The following is a 22,280-nucleotide window of genomic DNA, read 5'->3' as shown; positions in this document are numbered from 1 at the left end:
TGAGATATCTCTATTCCAATAAAAGCTGGTGTGGAGCTCTACAGGCTTGGTGAAATCCTAACAAAACTTATGAAAATGAATGCTGGTAAAAGCACTCGAAAACACAGGATCCCTGGTTCCTGATGCCAGAGACATAATGATAAAATAATAATACATAAACCAACAAGAAGGAATTTATAAAACCATAAACAATTTCAATTGGTAACGTATTGCCTAGACAGCACATATCTGTGGTGATATCTTGCTTGTAAAAGGCTTGTCCAAAGACAGAGAATGGAGCTTGCCACTAGCTAACCATAGAGGTCTGAAGATCTGTATAGACAGACAGGAAGTGAGATGGCTAGGCAGAAACAGGAAATGAGATGGCTGGGCGGAGAGAGGACATAACCAGAAAGAAACAGAAACTCGCTCTCTTGTCTATGGTTAGCTGGTGGCAAGCTCCATCCTCTGATCTTCAGACAGGCTTTATTTGTACAAGCAAGATATCACCACACATATCGGGTTCTATATTGAGTACCACCCTTAATAGAATTTACATTATCATGGCACAAAGGCGATAAATTAATAACCAGAGGAGTCTCTGAGAAATTGTTCTGGTGACTTTGGTATAGGGAGAAGCATGAGAAGCATGGACAGAGCAGATAAACAGCAGACAGTGGGAGGCAGTAGGAAGGACAGGGCAAAGGTGTTGGGATAGGGGAGAGTTTGTGTTCAATGTGAATGCGCGGCAGGGAGCAGGAAGGGAGGCAGGGTCAGAGGTCAGAACAAGACAAGGACTGCACGCTATGGAGTGTGTTAGGTTTTATTCGAAGCACAATTTAAGATTTGGCTTCTGGACAAAGGGCATTATTCCTTTCTCACCTGTAGCTTCAACCTAACTTGATTCCTAAAAGCCTCTCTACCTAGAGCCAATGGAATTATTTCCTTTATATGTCCCAACATCAAGATCCTGTGCTTTCAGTTACAAAGGCAGGCAAGCAGTCCTGGCTTTTCAAAGTAGGGTTTTTCTTTCTCTCCTCAAAGCACCCTTGAACTCTAAATCATTCAGTTAGAGATATCTAGCATGAATTCCCTTACTTATGATTTCAACACTAGTGGCTCTTGTGAATTCTCTAAAGAAAAGTAATTTCAAAGAAAAAAAAATCTGGGGAGATGGCTTGGTCCTGAGTTTGATCCCCAGAACCCATCAATATAAATAAATATAAGCCAGATGGGCTGCTGCATGCCTGTAATCCCGGTTCTGAGGCGGCAGAGATAGGCAAAGCCCTGGGGCTTACTAGTCAGCCAGGCTATCTTAACCTACTTAGCAAGTTCCAGCCCCAGTGAGACACCTTGTCTCCAGAAAGAACAGTAACAGAGGTATGACACCTGGGATTGTCACCTGGCCTCCCATGTATACATGCACACAGAGTCGTGCACGTGTGTGTATCCCGCACACAAGTACACCTAACCTCAAGAGCAAATTCCCATATCCCACTGCCCAACAAAGAGGTCTGATGAGACACACACCACCAAAGTGAATTGAGCCTGAAGGACAAACACCATCCAAGATGAACTGCATTCAAAGGACTGCTTCGGACAGGAGACACTGGTGATGCGCATTGAGAATCATGAGTCTAGTTGCAGCTCTACTCACCCTAAAAATCCACTTAAACCAATCCTAGCTCTTGCCATAACTAGTGCTACAATGTAACTTTACCGTATCCTGCTGAGTGGGTTATATAATAGGGCGGGTAATAAAGCAGTGTTTTCTCAGGCTCAAGGAGGCCACACCGGTGTTTGAAAGTTGCGAATGGCTGCTACCAGGGAAAGCTGCTGTGTTTAGATTAGATAATTAAAGCTTATACAGTCACCATTGAAAAGTAAAAATACATTTCCTCCTACAGAGCAATTACACTAATTCCCTTTCATCTAGAGGCAATAGTGCTGCGAGGCTGTCTCCCAGTCCCCATGAAAACCCTCTTCTGATGGGCTACTCCACAGAGCTACCCTCCGCATCTCACCTGCATGACTTAGCACACATGAGCCATGTTCTCACGCTGTAAGATGAGAGCCTTTGTTTTTATTTTTATCCCAGTACTAAATTATTAATAGGTGCAAAGTGAAACCCAACAGAGCCCATCTAAATTCCAGGAAGATTCCTGGGGCGTCTGTTATAGCTTGACCTTTTACAGTCTGGAGGGAAGTGCTTAGGGAGAGTTGGGAAAATATTTTCCTCAGACAAGAGTTCATTGTTGAATGATGCATGCATGGCCACTCATTAAAATACAAAATCCCATTTTTTTTTTTGCAAGAGGAAATATGCATGTTGTATGCGTTCCTATGTCAGATCTTGGCAGATGAGCGGGATCCCAGGCAGGGTGAGGGAGACAGAGATGAGACAGAGAGACAGAGACAGAGACAGAGACAGAGACAGAGACAGAGACAGAGACAGAGACAGAGACAGAGACAGAGACAGAGACAGAGATAGAGACAGAGACAGAGATAGAGACAGGCTTGACTGACGCCTAGAAGGAAACTAACATTTATGAGCATTGCAGTCAATGAATCCAAAGCCCAAAAATGTACAGATTGTTCCAAACACCCACTGTTGCTCGGTAGCAAGCTTAGCATTTGAACACAGACACCACTCCAAACATCTAGGGGAAAGGAATTCTTTTCCCCAGCTCCGCAAACAATTACTCACGGTGTTTAAAATTACAGGATTTCAAACTGCTAACAATAGAGGTTTGTGAGGAATCAAGGTGATGCAGAATTGGAGAAAAGGCAGCATCCTATTCTACTGTTGTTTTTGTGTGGGAATGAACAAATATGGTTTTTAAATGGGAAGTAACTAAAATAGTTATGAAATGTTTAACACATCATCCTCCAAAAACAGTCCATATTATGAGCCCCAATGTTGTGCTAAACAAGTCTAATATTTCTAAAAATGCTTTCTGAACTAATTTCGTAGCACCTACTAGATATTCTGATTTGTCTTTTTGTCTTCTAAAGGGGAGCGTGTGAGCGTGTGTGTGTGTGTGTGTGTGTGTGTGTGTGTGTGTGTGTGTGTGTGTACACTATGTACTTTCTACCCCACTCTCTAGCTTTTATCATAATCCAACAGGAAGAATTTTCCCAAATTTTGATGGATATCATTTGACAAAATCATTGACATAGACAGTGTTTCATTCCATTCCAATTTAGTGAGTGACACATACATTACTTATATAAAATTGTTCTATCATTGCCAGGAAGTCCCACAAACCTCCTCAATTTAAGAAAAATTGTTAATATATAGTTACTTATTCTTAACTGAACACGAGCCTGCTAATTAAAGTGTTTTTTTTTCTACTTAACTAAGTTCGATGACAGACATCAAAGATTTTTCCATTTGCTATATACATGATTTCTGAGAGGTAGGATTGTAGCACATACTATCAAGAGATAAAGGGATTTATTTTAAAACATAAAAAATTATAGTACTACAAATAACAATCATCTGTAATGTGTATCAAAAAGCCTGTGATGCCTAAACTTCAATTATGATGGACTAAGTCTTCTGCCACCTACATCACCACGTACTACACCAAGACTCTTCATATAGATACTCTGTTACCATAAATCAATGTCATTTACAAGTGGGAAATCTGTCACTGAGTCAACACAATTGAATATTATTTACATCAAGTTTGAAGCATCTGTGTGTGTATCACACACTGACGACGTGTCAAATAACAACTCTCTCCTAATTCCCAGAATACCAGACCACCACAGACATTACTTTAAATGTTCTCAGAATTTACTTTCAATGCTCTTAAATTATCTTTTAAGCTAGAGCCTAACGTCACTGGGTCTGTAAAGCCTATAATAATAATATATGTGGTTTTCAGAAGCTTCTTGGGATTTGCAACTCTGACAGTTTACTCTCTCAATTTACAATTCTTTCACTCTGACAATTTACTCTCCCCAATATACGATCTGTGATTCTTAAACAATAACTGCCTTCACATAGAATTCTAAACCAGACCATAAATTTGGTAACAGCCATGGAGACACTGCCTCAAGCCTTATTGTGTTTCTAGCTTTCTTTTTGAGGTGTTATTTTTTAAAAAATAAGAAAAAAGAGTTTACTGTTGGAAGAAACATATTTACGTGTACCCTAGATATACCTTTAAAAGAAATCTAAGGCACCCATGCAGTGTCTCAGTAGGTAAAGACACCTGCTGCTAAGCCAGACTATGTATCCTGAAAGTTTTAAATGAAGTCTCTTTTGGGGGAGGGGTGTTGCCCATACTCCGGGTGACCTTAGTTCTCAACTCCTTTCAACTTGTGGACATTAGTTTTCTGGAGATCTCTTCTGGGAGAAATGTAGTTGACTAAGAAATGGTCAGAATGTCCGTTTCAAGCCATCATGGCAGTGTTGCAGGAGCAGAACCTACCTGGGAAAGACCACTTTTACCTCTTCTTTCCCTCTTTTGAACAAGTAAAATACTAAGCAAAATAACAGAACATCAACTGCCAAAATTGAAGGATACTCCCTGAGAAAACCAATAAAGCCTCAAGGATATTTTCATTTACTAAATCACAAATATGATTAACATGAACACGGGTTTCTTTACTTAGGTTTTTAAAAATTAAATTGTGTGTGTGAGCGCACATGAATGAAGGATAACCGTGTGGGTCCCAGAAATGTAACTTTGCTTAATGTTTGTCTTTTAACAGAGTCTCATGTAGCCTAGGGCTAGCCTCAAGCTTTGAAGTGATAGACCATCTCTGTAGCCCCCTTCTTCAAATTCTTTCTTTAGTTTGTTTTTGTGGTTATCTGATTTTGTCTGTCTCTCCAGCTAGGCTGTAAATACTAACGAAGGCAATTTTCATGTCTCTTGGATTTGCAGGGTTCAACAGAGCAATGGACACATAGCAAGTGCTCTAAAAGGCTTGGCTGTAGCACAAACAAACAATACGTAGAAAGACGGAATTGTGTAAAGAAACACAACATTCACAAACACTGATCAACAGACCAGAGAGTATGGTAACAAAGTAGAGTGGTTAGGAGTCAACCTGCCTGGGTTCAGACAAGGGCTCTCTCTGCTATGAATGGCACTACATGAATTCAATATACTTCCATTTCAGAAAATGTGAAGAGGGGACATTATTAGACCATGAACTTCCCTCATTGAGACATTGCTACTTTATATACTGTTTGTTGGGGAGATTAAATGGTGAAATATACATGTAGCATACTCCTAGCTTCATCTCACATATAGCTCTACCATAGCAAGACAATGCAATTGAGATAAATTTAGTCCCAGGATTATTTTCTCCTTTCATCACTCACAGCTGGAATATGAAATCTCCCTCAGAAACTCATATGGTTGGTTCCCCAGCTACCAGTGCTGTGTTGACAGATGCTAAGAAGTCCAGAAGGGGGGGCCTCATTGGAGGAAGGAGGTCATTGGGGGTATAACTGCACATGTTATACCTGGTACCCAACCCCTCCTCATTCTCAGCTTCCGGTCCACCATGAGATGATCAGCCTCCTCCTCCTCCACCTTTCCACCACTGCGATTCTCTGCCTCACCTTGAATCAACAGGATCTGGATGTATACATTAAATTCTCCAAAACTGCCGGGCATTGGTGGCACACGCCTTTAGTCCCAGCACTTGGGAGGCAGAGGCAGGCGGATCTCTGTGAGTTCAAGGCCAGCCTGGTCTCCAGAGCGAGTGTCAGGATAGGCTCCAAAGTTACACAGAGAAACCCTGTCTCAAAAAAAAAATCTCCAAAACTATGAGACAGAATAAATCCCTCCTTAGGTTGCTTCTGTCAATTATTGTGGCAAGAATAATGATACAATCATCTATTTCTGTATGAATATGAACCTGGATATTTAATAGAACTAAGCCCATAAGGCTGCCCAGGCAATATCAAGACATGCCGGAGTAAATGACCCTTGTGAGTGCTAGAATCATGACAATGAGACCATCATTCAGCCAAACCCTCTCTTTTTAAAGTACAGACACTGGTCCCTCTCCCCATCCTACCTTTTCTGTCTCCAAGTCTCGGTTTCTTAGCATGAACAACCGTGAAATAATATCACTAACCCCTGCTTTGTCAAATCCACTCTCAAAATATCACAGGATCACTGAGGTGGCCCCTGTGTCTCTCCAACCAAGTAATGGAAAGGAGAGTGAGTTGCTGTTACTATTCATGGTAGTTTTGGAGTTTTTTTTTTTTTCTTTTTTGTATTTGTACTTTTGTGAACAAAAGAACAAGATGACAGAAACTGTAATAGAAAGGAAGACCAGTTCCCTGCAAAGAATGTTCTACAGATACCCACAGAAAGCATGTCAAAAAAAAAAAAAAAAAAAAAAAAAAACAGTACACACCAAGAAACTCTGCAAAGAGCTGACATCATAAAACTTTCAAAAGCTCTGTCCTTGATACCTAAGACTTGGTTCTCAGACTTCTTGTATGTCAAGATGCTTAATTTGTAAACTACTTTTTTCTGAAGACTGATTTAAATTTTAATTGTCATAAGCAGAAATGTTTAAATTTTATGTTTTGTAACATTTCCTTCTTATTCAGATCCTCCCATTCTATTCAGTGACTAGAAAAAAAAACATTATCTGCATTCAATTTTATAATTTTAAAAAATAGGAAAAAGCCACACATTTCTGAGATCACAAACAATTCCACTTTTGTTCTGACTCACAGAAATAGAAGTACTCAGTGTAGAACAATCGCTGACATTAAAGAGGCAAGCCTGGTGATCCACAGCAGAAATGAGTCTGTGTTCTCAACATCCCGGGGTCTTGGTTCTACTTTAAATCTACCATGTTCAGTATTCTAATTAAAACACAAAAATAAGGCTGTAGTATGTCTCCTGCACACTCTGGCTAAACCCCAGTGCAAAAGAAAACAAGGTATTCTTCCTGCCCTTCGAGTCCAATAGAAATCACAGACCATGAGGTCAGCAATGGAGAACACAATACTTCTGCCTAACAAAGAGGCAAGGTGACTTGAGGAGACAGGAAGAACTGGGCATCATGTTTCCACCCATCACTTATTTCTACCCTAAAAATACTTCAACTGACATCTTCTGGAGAAAAAGGCCTAGAAATGACTGTGATTTGCTTTGTTTGTTTGTTTGTTTGTTTGTGGTTTGGTTTGCGCTGTAATGCCCTCATATGACATCTCTACATTTTCATTTGGAGTCTGGATTGAGTAGACAGATGACAAGCAGCAGGCACTATTGTGTGTATCTCAAACTTCATTTGGATGAGAAATGCCATTTCTACCCCTTTCATGGACACAGTCATAGCGGAGCCAGTGGGAGCTCTTTGACGGGCAATTTGGGAGAATTGCAGATATTAGCCACATGTGTCTCCCCATTTAATCTGATGGAAAGCAGAATGTTCATAGTCAGCCTGAATAGATGTCTTTTCAGAACGAATGATACAGCTGGGACAGTCGCACATCTCTTGCTAGCACTGTTTCATTGCCACTGTGGCCTTCTCATGCCTGGGGGAAGCCAGTGTACCAACACAGACACTACTGAGAGTTGAGAAGCCTTGCCAAGCAAACCAAAGAAAACCACACCAGTGATCTTACACCCAGATGCTTAAAAAAGACCAATAGAGGTGGACCCTAGAATACCTAAGTCCATCATGTTACAGGAGCAGCCACAGGGTACATGTTATAATACACATGTAAACATAAGCCTCTGTATGACCTGCCATCCACTTCAGAAGGCAATCTCTGGGTAAAACCCAAAAGCAGACTCCAAAGGCAAGGAATCAGAGCATGTTTATGATCGAGATGCTGGTGACAGACACAAGTCATGATTTAACATTTCCCAAACACCTGTCATGTGGTAGGAAAATTCTTCCATTTACAAATGAACTATATATTTCATAGTTTACCTATAAAGGCAAATACTCAATTTCTGGAAATATTTTCCCAAGATCAAAACTCAAAGTTGGAGGCAGTGATGAGTGCAAGCGTGGCAACCTGAGTTTGATCCCCAGAAACCATGAAAACTGAAAGAAGAAACTCCACAAAGTTGTCCTCCGACTCCCTTTTTCACCAATGTACACGTGCAACTGTGCTCACATGTACACACCACACAGTCACACACAAAACAATAATAAATAAAAGATTTTAAAAATAACAAAACCCTGTCCCCACCAACCTACAGGCAGGTGAAAGACCTGCTTCCAGGCTGTGCCCAAACCTCCAACACCCACAGGATGCCACTTGGCCATCCAACCCCATACACCTGAACATCCTCCCTGAGGCCAGCCTTTCTCCACAACCCCATGAAAAGTAAGAAAACCTTGAGGAAATCAATGAATAGGTTTTCAGTGACTCTGAATTAAAATCTGAATTACTTCAAATGTTTTTAATACTATTTTATTATATTTATATCAATTTTACTTCAAAATATATACTCCTCAATATTTGGCATTCTAATTAGGTCTGGTTTAAAGCCTGGGACAATAAAGAGGCAGGACAAAGATAAGAGAAAATTTTTCTTGCAATGACTAATGGGAAATATTAGAAAGAAAACACTTTCTAAGCACACACAGAAGGAAGGCTGCTAAGGGGAGACAGAAGCCAGTCAAGGTTGGTTGTTTCCAACAGTAGCCTGATCTGGCAGGGGAGAAAGTAGGCTAGGTTCTTCAATGTCTATGTGTAACCAGACCATGTGCCTGAGGAACTTTAAACCACAACACTGTTTTTTAAATTAAAATTTTAGCTGAACGTAGTGAAGCATGCCTGTAATCCCAGCACTCAGAGGCTAAGGCAGAGGGATCACAAGTTCGAAGCCAGCCTGCATTACATCACAAGACCTGATCCCAAGAAAAAAAATCAATAATAAAAATGTTAGTGAATTTTCAAATGTATTTGTCTTGTTCTTCTCTGGGCTTTACATAGTTTGTAGGGGAGATGTTAATGCAAGCATCTTAAGGCAGAGCCACACTGCATGCAAACTAAACCTCAGGTCTCAAATCTCCTAGTAACTTGTAAGCTCCTGTTCTTTGAACTTACTCAGCAATAGAAAACTAACAATGAGCACAAACAAGGAACTGGTTGTTCTCTTCCGTATTTACAAGAGTTGTTGCTTAGAAAACACAGGAGAAACAAGAGCCTGGCCCACTAGACGGGTGTTTGCAAACCAGATCCTGTGGTCATTTGTCGGTGTGTTAGCCTAAACTTTGCAAACACATGCCACATGACAGGATTGCCCTTCAAGAAGATAAAAGAATTGATCCCTCTTAAGTATGCAAAGATTTTGTTTTTGAGAAACCAAGTTCATACATACTAATTTCCACAAAAGGCAACCACAGACCTACCACACACTGATTTTCTACAGTCTAACTTCCTTCCCTGTAGCTACTGGGAATTCCCATCCCCATCCCCACACACCCTGCCCCACCCCTAACCCCATTCTGGCTCACTTTAGTACTTAAACCTTACTTCAAGAAAACAAAACACACACACACACACACACACACACACACACACACACACACACACACACCTGGCCAGCTGTTTCACTCACTCACATCAAGACTTGCAGTTCAGGTTTCCCAGTGAAAGGGAAATGGGAAAAGGATAAAGACAGGAAAAGAAGGGAGGCACAGAATTCCCCTTAATTCCAACACAGACTATTCATACCTTGGTTCAACAAAAAGTTACTGATACAGGAACCATGGATAATGCCGAGATCAAGGCCAACATGCTGCCGACCACATAGAGCATCCCGTGTGTATTTCTGATCTTTCAACCCAGCAAGAGCTCCCAGGTGTCAGTACACTATCAAGCAACAACAAAACCCTTGAAGCTACTTCAAGACACAGACATCTGCTTGAGATTCAAATTCACTAAATATGAGGTCTGAGTGTGACTACTTATGGGTACTTCTGACACACAGCTATGACTGAGGACCACTGTTACAATCGTTCTAATGTTAAATACCTTGGCTATGCCACAGACCTACAAAAAAGCATGCATCTACTGGCCTTAATAGAATAGAAAATCAAGTTAATTTCAAGAGTCTCAACAGGCTGTGCTAAGGTCCTACACATCTACCTCTTTGTTCATGTGGCGACTTGTAGACATTGAGTTCTATGTTCAGAGCATAAAAGTGAGAACAGGAAGGGCAAGCATGTAAACAACTAATTGTCATGCTGGAACATCATGAAGGTAAGTCATCAAGTAGCAGGTGATTTTAACAGGCTGTTAGAGGTCATTTGAACTCCCTAACAGCATCTGGTATCATGGAGAATGAAATCCAAACTCATCTTTACATACCAGCTGGACAGAGACCCCAGAGCTCATCCCCTGTGCTGTGCTGCGCTGCACCCCACACTGCAGTCACTTCCTCTCCCAGCCCACTCATTCCCACCCTGAAGTCTTTGGGATATGCTACTAGCTCCGCCCAAAATATTCTCTGTATTTATCTTAACTGTCAGACACTCAAAGAGGGTCACCCTGATTCCAAAATGAAGTCGGCAACCATGTGCCAGAACATGTCACTACTTTGTATACCCTTGTTTCTTCTAGCAAAATATAAACTGAGAGAGACATGGATTTAAACCCTTTTGTTCATTGCTACTATCTGAGAGCCCAGATGAATGTCTGGCACAAATGCTCATACTTGTTCAATGATAGAATGAACAAACGAACCAGACTGGAGGGAGGACAAATATTTGCATTGAAATTAAATGGCATACTCCCACTTAAGCTATCTGGAAATTCATTATTAATTTTTGTTTGCTTGTTTGAGACAGGTTCTTTCTATGTAGCTCTGGCTGGCCTGGACATACTATGTACAAAAGGCTGGTCTTGAACTCACAGAGATCCACCTGCCTCTGCCTCCCGAGTGCTGGGATTAAAGGCATGAGCCACCACAGCCTGATTTATTAAATTTTAAGCTTGAATAAATAAGATTCTGCTCCAAGCCACAAAAAAGTTCCAATAATCACAACATCGCTATTCTATGCATTAGTCAATTAAGAAAAGGAGGGGAGAAAAAGCAACAGGAGAGTAGTCTGATGAGAAGAAGGGAGTAGAGGGAGAAAGAGCACAGCTGGAAAGAGAGGTCTGCTGAAATGGCAAGGGATGCTGGAAGGGAAAAGTGATGGCAGGCTATTTCATACCACAGTGTGTACTTGGACTCTGAGTGCCTAAATAAGCTAGGCTGCTAAGGGAAGGGCACCCCAAACTGGAGCGTCAACTCTAACAGGGGATCCCACCCCTCCTGGCTCCACCTGCTCTGAAAAGTTCTGAGCAGTGCAGTGAGGATGGGGACTGGGAAGGCTGGAGGCTGGGGTAAGGGTTGGCCTCTCTGCTGTGACTACTTCTCTGAAGATTCTATATTCAGGGCCACTGGAGCAACTCTGCAGAGGAAATGATTCTCTGGGCTGCTGGAGTGGACAAGAAAAAAGTTAGAGGCCATCCTAAAGTTTATGAACTTGGGAGGTCTAGGCCAAGCACTATTTATTCCTTAAATCTAAAAGATGTTCATCGTAACAGATTTGGAGGAGGAAAAGGAGAACTGTTTTGTTTTGTTTTGTTTTGTTTTGAGACAGGATATCACTGTGCACACCTGGCTGGCCTAGAACTCAGTATGTAGACCGGGCTGGTCTTGAACTCACAGTGATCTGTCTGCCTCTGCCTCCAGAGTGATAGGATTTGTGAGCCACTACCCAAAAAACGTAATAGAAGATCTTAATCAACAACTTCCTCTTCCCTGAATTCAGAAGTACAATATGTCATTTCCAAAATCTAGTATCTAATACATTTGTTAATCTCTGTGCTAATCATAGCAGCAGGCCAAAGCCAGGATATCCTTTAAAAAATGTTTTTAAATTTTTCCAAATACATACAGTTATTTGGAGATAGGAAAACAAAACTATTTTAGAATTTTTTAAATGCTAACTCCATTTTTGTCATAATTTCCCTTACAATTCACTGAAATACCTTTAAGAAAAAAACTAAATTTAAAAATTGACTCTAAATAACTACGTAATTTACTGTCAAAACTACAACCCACTTGCAAGCACTGAGAATTTTCTCAAAATCTTAGACATCCCTCAAAGAGAAAGTATTAATTCTTTACCACACACAAACTAATGGGAATTAGGACTTCCTTCATTCTAATGCAGACAATAGTCCACAATGTTAACACATTCTCCAATGCTACGTACATCATGGATCCATCGCTGTCAAATTTTAACAAAGCAGTTGATTCAAACTGATTGCACCGAAATGGAACACTGGTGACAGGAGTCAAGGGCTAAGCCTTGGGATTAAAGTAGAGTGGCCTCCACTTACCCACAGGGGACCTGATTGTCAACCCAGACTGGAAGCTTAAAACCATGAAGACCTGAATGCTACATATATTTTATGGGTTTGTACTGGTTTTTTTCCACTATTACTTGTTTATTAATATGGCATTTGTGTTTAATGCGTGTAAGTACACGTATGGAGCTTAGAAAATTATTATATAGAATCAATCCTCTTTCTGCATTTATGTTCATTCCAGGGATCAAACTTCGATGGCAAGAACTTGACCTGATGAGCCATCCCGCTGACTCCATGTTGTGATCTATATGATAATGTTTAACTTATGAATTAGGCCTAATAAAAGATTAACAACAAAGAGTAATAACAGAAGAAAACTGTAACAGCTGGCTATAATAGAAGTATGTGAATGTATTCTCTCAAAATATCTTCTTATACCATTTCACCCTATAAAATGCAGGGCCTATGTGATCAGATGAAGTGAGGTGGATAATGCAGGTGTAGTAACTTGGTAAGGATCACTGTAATATAAACAATGAGACAGGAATACAGTAGATTAGATACCAAGACAGACAGTGGGTATGCTAGTTTGAATGTAATTGACCCCCATAAGATCATAGAGAGTGGCACAATTAGGAGGTGGTGTTTTGTTAGAGTGGGTATGGCCTTGTTGGAGGAAGTGTGTCACTGTGGGGTAGGCTTTGAGGTTTCCTATACTCAGGATACTACCCAGTGTCTCATTCAACTTCCAGTGCAAGAGACTCTCAGCTACTGTCTGCCTGCACTCCTCCATGCTCCCTGCCATGATGATAACAAACTGAACTTGTGAATCTCTAAGTGAGCCACCCTAATTAAAATGTTTTCCTTGTAAGAGTTGCTGTGGTCATGGTGTCTCTTCACAGCAATAGAAACCTTAACTAAGACAGAAGTTGGTACCAGGAGTGGGGTATTGCTGTGATAGGCCTGACCATATTTTTGTTTGGAGGAATTTGAAGTTTGGTACTTTGGGTTAGGAAAACTGTGGAATGCTTTAAGTACTGCTTAATGGGCATACTAGTAGGAAAATGGAAGACAGTGGTGTTGAGTTATTTGAACTGTTGGGGGCTGGCTCAAGAGGCTTCTGAGGAGAAGAATTTTATCATGTTGCCTAGAGATCATTCTTGTGATATTTTGGTGAAGAATGTGGCTGGTTTTTGCCCTTATCTGAAGAGTCTATCTGAGCCTAAAGTGAAGAATTTTGGATTAATTCCTTTGACAGAGGAAATCTCAAAACAGCCTGGTAGAGACTCCGTTGTGTGGTTATTAGTGATAACTCTAATGAAGATTTATAATGAAAAAAGCAAGCTAAGCAAATAAAAATACAAAATGTACCAATTGAGAAGGAGAGCACCAGGAGGTGGAATAAAGATAAATCCTATGTTCAAGGAGATAAATGGATTAAGAAATGGAATAAAGGTGACCTCAGGGCAAGATCCCACCCAACTAAGTTTCCAGCTTGCAAAAAGGAACTCTTAGGCTGGGCAGTGGTGGTGAATGCCTTTAATCCCAGCACTTGGAAGGCAGAAGCAGGTGGATCTCTGTAAGTTTGAAGCCAGTCTGGTCTAGAGATCCAGTTTCAGGACAGCCAAGCTTAAGCAGTGAAGGACAGAAAGCTGGTAAAGAAGTAATCAAACACGGGGGACCATGCTCCAGCCGCAGTGAGCAGCAGACCTTGGTAGCTTCAGCTACATGGTTCTGGCTTAAGAGTTAAGGATAGAAGAAATGGGTTATGGAATCTCCTTCCACAACTAAGGAAAGCCACTGAGGCCAGGCATATGTTAGAAGTGTCCCTGACTGGAGGCCTAGAGAAGCCATCGCATGAAGCTGTGAAGTTGAAGCCTGGATTGCCTTGGAGAACCCAAGATGTTGGAGATACCAGAGCCATGGATACCTGGAGAGGAAAGCTGCTAATAGGAGATGGAAACAGCCCAAAAGAAAGAAGTATGTTGAAAGCTGAAAAGAGTTGGAGATCTATAGATCATTTTGACATCAGACATGGAGATGCAGAGTTTTGAGTTTACCCAGCTGGTTTTTGGTCTTGCTTTGGTTCAGTTTTCCTCACTATGCTCCCTTCCCTATGTTTTGGAATGGTGTGTACATACTGTGTCATTAAATATTGGAAGTATGTGATATGCTTTTTGATTTTGATTTTATAGGGGATACAGTTAAGAAACTGCATGAATCTCAGAAGAGAGTTTGAACTTTAGACTTTTAAGTAATTTTGAGACTTATAAACTATAGGGTCTTGAAGTTGGACTGAATGCATTTTTGCATTATGTTATGGCTACAAGCCTATGGGGGCCAGGGAATGGAATGTAGTGGCTTGAAACAAAATGGTCCCACAGGGAGTGACACTATTAGAAAGCGTGGGTTTCAGCTAAGCACTGAGCTGAACTCTGGAATCCAGTTGCACAGAGGGAGGAGTGATGAGCAAAGGGGTCAAGACCAGGCTAGAGAAACCCACAGAAACAGCTGACCTGAACAAGGGGAGCTCATGGATCCCAGACTGATAGCTGGGAAACCAGCATAGGACTGTTCCAGACCCCCTGAACATGGACGCCAGTTTGGAAGTCTGGGCAATCTATGGGGCCTCTGGTAGTGGATCAGTATTTATTCCTAGTACACGAATGGACTTCGGGAGTCCATTCCACATAGAGGGATACTCTCTCAGCCTAGACACATACCAGAGAGGGTCTAGGCCCTGCTCCAAATGATATGACAGACTTTGAAGATCCCCATGGAAGGCCTCGCCCTCCCTGGGGAGCAGAAATAGGTTGGGATAGGGGGCTAGTGGGAGGAAGGGGAGTAGGGGAGGGAGAGGGAACTGGGATTGACATGTAAAAGATGCTTGTTTCTAATTTAAGATTGGTCTAATTACAACTATAAAAATAATAAAAAATATATTAAAAATTTTAAAAAGAAGGTGTAGCTTTTTGTTGGAGTAGGTGTGGCTTTCTTGGAGGAAGTGTGTAACTGTGAGGGTAGACTTTGATGTCTCCTTCACTCAAGCTATGATCTGTGTGACACACAGTTGCTTCTGCTTCCTACAGATCCAAATGTAGAATTCTTAGCTCCTTCTCCAGCACCATGCTTGCCTGCATGCCACCATGAAGATAGTAAACTAAACCTATGAAATGTAAGATAGCCCCAATTAAATGTTTTTCTTCTAAGGGTTGTCATGGCCCCTGTCATGATGATAATGGATTGAACCTCTGAAACTATAAGCGAGACACCCCAATTAACTGTTTATAAGAGTTGCTGTGGTCAATTTTCTCTTTATAGCAATAGAAACCCCAACTAAGACAGTTGGTAACCATCAGGCAGTTAGTTAGTACAGACAGTGTGGATCTGCTGGACATAGGGATAACTCATAGCCTCTGCGGGATAGAATCAGGCAGTAAGAACTTCAAAATCCTACTTCAGAATGGTGCACAACTTAACACTTATGGGTGACCTGAAATCTCGGAAAGTGGTGTCAGGGATAAGGAGGAACTGAGTGTCCCATGGGCTATTATAATGAGGGAGACACTGAGCTGGAATTCCATCCGCACCATTTTTACACGCTCAACATGAGATCACTCACGTCTGGGGCTCTGAATCCCCTGAAGGGAGGTTTCCTAGCTCATTCATTCCCTTACTCACTAAAACCACAGTGAGCACAGGGGACACGGACATGAGTAAGCATCATCATGTGTCCTCAGAAACTCACTCTAGCAGCAGGGACACTACAGAGGAGCGACTCTGGGAAGCTCGTCATAGTACACTAGAGACAGCAGGAGAAAAGCCATACTCGAGTTTTGCTCTGAGTGAGATGGTAAGAAGTGACATGGCAGGCAATAGGGACGGGAGGGTTGAAGGAGGCAGACAGATCACGGAGAAGAAACGCCAGGAAGAGACTGCCTAAAAAAAGCTTTGTATTATTTTGGTTAAATAAGAAGATCCCCCAAACAAGCCCACTGAATGACGGACACCTACTCCTTGACTCAGCCTGCCGTATGTACCGTCCAACAGGAAGGCCTATCTCTCTGCTCATTAGTTTGAAGGTATAAACCATAAAGGACACGCCCTACTAAACAGTTTTATGGGGTCGAGGAGCAACTTTAAGTGTTTTCTGCAGACAAACATGAAGCAAACACCCAGCAAAGCTACTTGCTTTTGTCAACCATGACTTTGTGACCAACATACATCTCCAACTTTAGGTCACTGTCAATACAAAAAAAATAATAATAATAATAACCTGAGGGAGAGGGGGTTGAGGAAGAGGAAAAGAAAAGGGAAGAGGAAGGAGGGAGAGAGACAGGGGTGGAGGAAGTGGGAAGTAAAAGGAGAAAAGAAGACCAAGCAGTAACCTGGGGGACCAGCGGCTGGAATGGCACAGTCTATGTTTGTTACTGTAGCAACCACATCTCAAGTCTAAGTATCTTAGCGAGATACTTTGTCAACAGAGCAAACTGAAAAGAGCTGCAATTGGCTCTTTCTTTAAAACTTCAGGAAGTTGCAAACAGAGAGGGTTTTTAATGAATTAATTCACTTTCCACAAAGGAAAAGGTTGAAATTTAATATGTAATATGTAAATTATATAAATATAATTGAATGCCTTATATCAAATGGAATTTCTTTTGGGGGGAGGGATTTTTTTGTTTGTGTGTTTGTTTGATTGGTTGGTTTGGGTTTAGGGTTTTGGAGGATTTGTTCTTTTGTTTGAGACAGGGTGTCACTATGTAGCCAAGGCTAACCTGGTACTCACAATCATCCAACCTAAGCCTCCAATGATGGAATTACATGTGTGTGTCACCACATTCAGCTTGGGGGAGCAGGGAGTCTTGAAATAAAATGCACACATTAAAATTATGCAATCCAAAATCCTTTATAAACCTAAAGTATATGGTTTGAGAACATTCAGACTCTCTTTAATACTGACTTAGCAGGCTCAGGCTGCCTACGCAGAGCCCCCAAGGTGACACCCAAGCACCAGCTTTTCTCATTCAAGGTTACTCCCAACAGCCCATTTTGGCTGCTAAGAAAAAAGAGAGAAAAAGCCTTGAGAGAAGTTTGAAGGTCACACCATGATTTAAATGATAATGTGATAAGGATAAGTCTCTATTACTTGAGCACTTAAAGCTTTTCTTATGCCTCCTGTTTCAGCTGACTAAAATCCCCTGAAACTCACACATGTCCTTCATTTAGCTGTGGGAGTCTCTGAGAAGTTCAAAATACCTGCAGATTTCCTTCAACTTGATCATGTTAGTTGATGACTAATCTTAAGAAGTCAAACAATTACCCACACATTTGGTGCCAAAATTCAGGCCCCCTTAAAGTCATGCAAAAAAAAAAAAATGAAATCTTGAAATTTGCAGGCAAATGGATGGACCTAGAAGAAACCACGCTGAGTGAGGTAACCCAATCACAGAAAGATAAGACAAACATGAGTCTTCACCCAGTAGCTGATGGAAGCAGAAGCAGAGATACACAGCTAAGCACTGAGCCCAACTCCTAGAATCCAGTTGTAGAGAGAGAGGAGTGATAAGCAAAGGGGTCAAGACCATGCTGGGGAAACCTACAGAAACAGCTGACCTGAGCAAGTGGGAGCTCATGGGCCCCAGACTGATAGCTGGGAAACCAGCATAGGTCCAAACCAGGCCCCCTGAACATAGGTGTCAGTCTATGGGACCTCTAACAGTGAAACCAGTATTTATTCCTATTGCACGAATGGACTTTGGGAGCCCATTCCCCCATGGGAGGGATAGGGATACTCTCTCAGCCTAGATACTGGGGTCTGGGGCGGGGGTCTAGGCCCTGCCCCAAATGATGTGACAGATTTTAATGATCCCCATTGAAGGCCTCACCCTCACTGGGGAGTGGATGGGGCTAGGATGGAGGATCAGTGGGAGTCATGGGAGGATGGGAGGAAGAGAGAACTGGGATTGATATGCAAAATAAAATTATTTCTAATTTAAATAACAAAACATTTTTTTAAATCATGCAAAAACATCCCCAGCACTGATTTTGTTTTGTTTGAGACAGCCTTATCAATGTAACCCAGGCTGGCCTTGACTTCTCTCTACAGTAGAGAATTGCTTTTGGTCTTCTCTCTACATAGAGATCCTCCTGTCTCTATGTCCCAAATGCTGGGATTACAGGCATCTGCCACGATGCCCTATGTGATGCTAGGGCATGAACTCGAGGATCCATGCCTGCTAGGCAAGCACTCGGCTACCTCCCCACACTGATTTTTTTTTTTTTTTTTTAAGTAAAACAGAACGAAAGAAAATTGCATGCCTCACACATTATAATGTAAAAACCTCCTCACGGGCTGGAAATGTGGCTCAATGGTAGATGCTTGCCTAGCATACACAAGCTCTGGGTTCAGTCTCCAGAACCGTGTATGCGTATAACTGTGTGTGGCAGCACACAACTATAATCCCAAGCACTTGAGAGGCAGAGGCAGTTAGATCAGAAATCCAAGTCAGTCCTCAGATACATCTGAGCCTGAGCTGCATGATCTTTGTCTGAGAAAAGGAAGCAGGGAGAAGAAAGGAGCTGCCTCACGAGGTCACGAACCTTTGCTTTCAATTATCCCGGTGAACAGCAGGTGGAAATGTGAGGTAAGGAGGAAAGGGGGCAAATTCTGTCCCAAGATATAGCCTCACCGCCTCCCATTCGCCTATCACTCCGCCTCCAGAGCAAATGGCTGGAACACAGAGGTGAGTGGCTGTTCACCCAGTTAGCCAGGATCAACACTCAGCTGTCACCTGGAAGAGCCTCATGGCTGTGTATTTGAAACACTACAGTACATCTCAGAAGGGTGGAGCCTTCCTCCGGACAGCCCACCTTCAATCTTTTAGCTACTAGTATTCAAAGAGGAGCTTCTGTTCTCTGACTGAACAAAGCTCCAGCCGAGGGACTCCATTATGGTCTTTTTCAAGAAATGAGATTGGTCTTGGACAAGCCACTTGATCTACACAGCTGGGTGTCTAGCAAGTCTGAATTGGGGCTCTTCCCGTAAGTTTCCTATGGAGACACTCCAGTAGTCCTGTGAAACTGGATCCAGTTACCTAAACTAACATGTTTGTTTAAAGCTATAAGAAAACAGTAACACCATCCCATACACACAGTATTAAATTTTACCCCAGTATGATCATGAAATAACATCACTTTGTATATATATCACTTCATATATCCTAGTAAACTTGTCCTGTTGGAGAGGAAGCCTGCGAGCCTGACTGTGAGACCAAGGGAACAGAAAATGCCAGGGACATTCAAGGACACATGCTAAGGACATGGTCTCACAGAAGGCATGGTAAGTACATCAAAAGTCACAGTCTTACCATAGGAAATGTCATAAATATTTTTAAGGGACATTTTAATTCTTATTTCCATAATTAATGCATGTAATAAAAGTACATAGTTATATATGCATAAACATACATGGGGGGTCCCATTCTGTGGCTGACTGACCTTGAATCTGGGACAACCATCCTGTCTTAGACTCCAAAGCTCTAGGATAGCAGATGTGTGAACATGTTATCCTCCTAGCTCTCTCTTACTCGCTCTCTCTTTATATAGTGTTGTTGTTGTGTACACAATAGGGGGGTCGCATGTGGAGCTCAGAGGCCAACTTTGTGAATGTCACTTCCCTCCTTCTGTGTTTAAGTGGGCTCTAGTCAAACTCAGGATGCCAGGTTTGCTCAGCGAGCACCTTTTACCTGCTGAGCAGGCTCAATGGTAGGGACTGAACCAAAACCTTTAAACAGGCAGTCCTGTGACAAGTGCTCTGTGACAAGTGCTCTGTCACTGAATCCACTAGGTGACATGCAGGTGGGTTTGGGAGCCTGCTTGAGCACAGAGGAAGCATGTTTTCAGCTTACCAGCATGAGTAGATAAAAGCAAAGTACTGAAAATATGGATGCAGTAATTTGAGATGCCGTCTGCAAACAAAAAAGGAACAGCTACTTTTCCGAGATCACAGCTAGAGCTGGCTATGGGATGACAGCATTCTGCTCCCCATGTGCAAAAGGCAAACAGAATGCCAGTCTTGGAGAGACTGAAGAACAACATACAATTTTTAGGGAGCCAGGGCTATTGCAAAGTCACCAAGAATACAGAATAAAGAATAAAAAATACAAGAATAAAAAATTGGTCCATTTACAGGCAGTATCACAAAAGAGTACTTGCCTATCAACCCACTAAAGGAAGGAACTGCAAACAGGAAACCAGTCAGCCACAGCCATGTCCCACCCCTCCCTTCCTCTCTGCATGATGCTATGGTTAGATTTACAAGGAAGCCCCAGGGAAGGATGACAGGCCGCTCATCTCTGCCATCTTCTGAGTTACTGTTTTAATAAGCACTTAATGGAAATGACTTTTCTTGATAATTTTTGCCTACCTTTTAAATAACATGTTCAATCTACAGATTTAATGATAAAGCAGTTCAGAAATCATAATTCACAGATGAATTATAAGTTTATAAAGAAAGGAAGTAACATGGCTGTTGGGAACAGCAAAACAAATGTGCAATTAGCCAACCAGACATCAATTTCCAGTCATTTAAACAAACGTGCACTTACTTTAGCCACTTTTAACTCAAGAATGCCCAGCCCCACTATGTACATCTACAACACCACTCTTACACCTAAGGCTCAGGGAACAAAATGGAAGAAGTAGAATGATTGCAAGAGCCAGAAGACCAGGACGTCTCCTATAAGATGGGAGGCAGATACGGAGTTCAAAGCCAGCTCGGGCTATACAGTGAATTCTAGACCAGACTGAGCTATGTAGCACCACCAAGAATAATGAAGGGATAGTTTGTAGCAATTAAATTTCTGAAATCGTAAGGTTCATACCCAATAGACAAGCATATAGGAAGAGAAAGATGGCTCGGCTAATAAAGGCATTTGCTGCAGAGTCTGACTCCTGAGTTCAACCTCTAGAAGCCCCTGGGTAGAAGGAGAGGAGAGAACAAAATCCCACTCATGATGCTGTTATACACACACACACACACACACACACACACACACACACACACACATAAAAAATTAAAGCATGCATAAAATTTTAAATTGCACACAATGCCAACTGTACAAACAAGTTTAAGTACAACAGTCCATCCCATGAGCCTTAAACACTGTTTTACATGAAAATGCCTATTAATCCTACTTCTAGCAATCTAAAGATTAAAAATCCACTTTTAAAAAAGAACATTTGAAATGACACCTCAGCATTTGGGCTAAGAACAAGTATAACATTTATAATTCAGAAAAATGTTTCACGTGAAAATGCAGAAAATATTAAAAGACAAACTGCACTGTATCCTGTCAGTGGGGTCAGTGAGGCGGGCTCAGACTGCATCTGAAACACACTGAAGCTACAATTTAAGCTATTGTTTTTTAACTGTAAAGAAAAGAAAAAGGTAGACCCTCCCCACAGTTTCTTGTTAAATTATTCTCTTTTTAAATTCCTCTCCCTGCCCTCCAATGTTTTCCCCCTTATGTGACACTTCCTTACCAACTCAGCCTGCTGGGATTGGCCATCCCCCCACCCCACCCCACCCCACAGACACACTGTGTTTGACCCCAGGTCCTCACAGTCACAGCAGAAGGTTGGAGTCATTTACCTTCAACCTTTGAACTGTGCACCTGTTACATGGTATCTGCTCCAAAGCCTTTATTGAATAAATTACCATTGCACTTCTCACAATTAATTTACTGCTCGTGCATTCTCCCCACCCCACCCCCTTTGTGTTACTGTTTTTTTTATTATTTTTTTGTTTTGGTTTGGTTTTGGTTTTTGGTTTTTGGTTTTTGAGACAGGGTTTCTCTGTGTAGCCCTGGCTGTCCTGGAACTCACTTTGTAGAGCAGACTGGCCTCCAAATCACAGAGATCTGCCTTCCTCTACCTCCGGAAGGAGAGCTGGGATTAAAGGCCATATTTTAAGCTGTCTCTTTTT

General features: G+C 41.7%; 1 protein-coding gene across 2 annotated transcripts in view; it reads right to left on the bottom strand.

The window, feature by feature from the left end:
• Nucleotides 1–22,280, bottom strand: part of Cdc14a (cell division cycle 14A) — a 154,846-nt gene that overhangs the window by 95,771 nt on the left and 36,795 nt on the right. The window lies entirely within an intron of this gene.

Source organism: Cricetulus griseus, assembly GCF_003668045.3.
Source record: "Cricetulus griseus strain 17A/GY chromosome 1 unlocalized genomic scaffold, alternate assembly CriGri-PICRH-1.0 chr1_0, whole genome shotgun sequence".
NCBI classification, from domain to species: Eukaryota; Metazoa; Chordata; class Mammalia; order Rodentia; family Cricetidae; genus Cricetulus; species Cricetulus griseus.
Note: the sequence above shows the minus strand (reverse complement) of the source record. Positions and strands in the feature narration are given on the sequence as shown.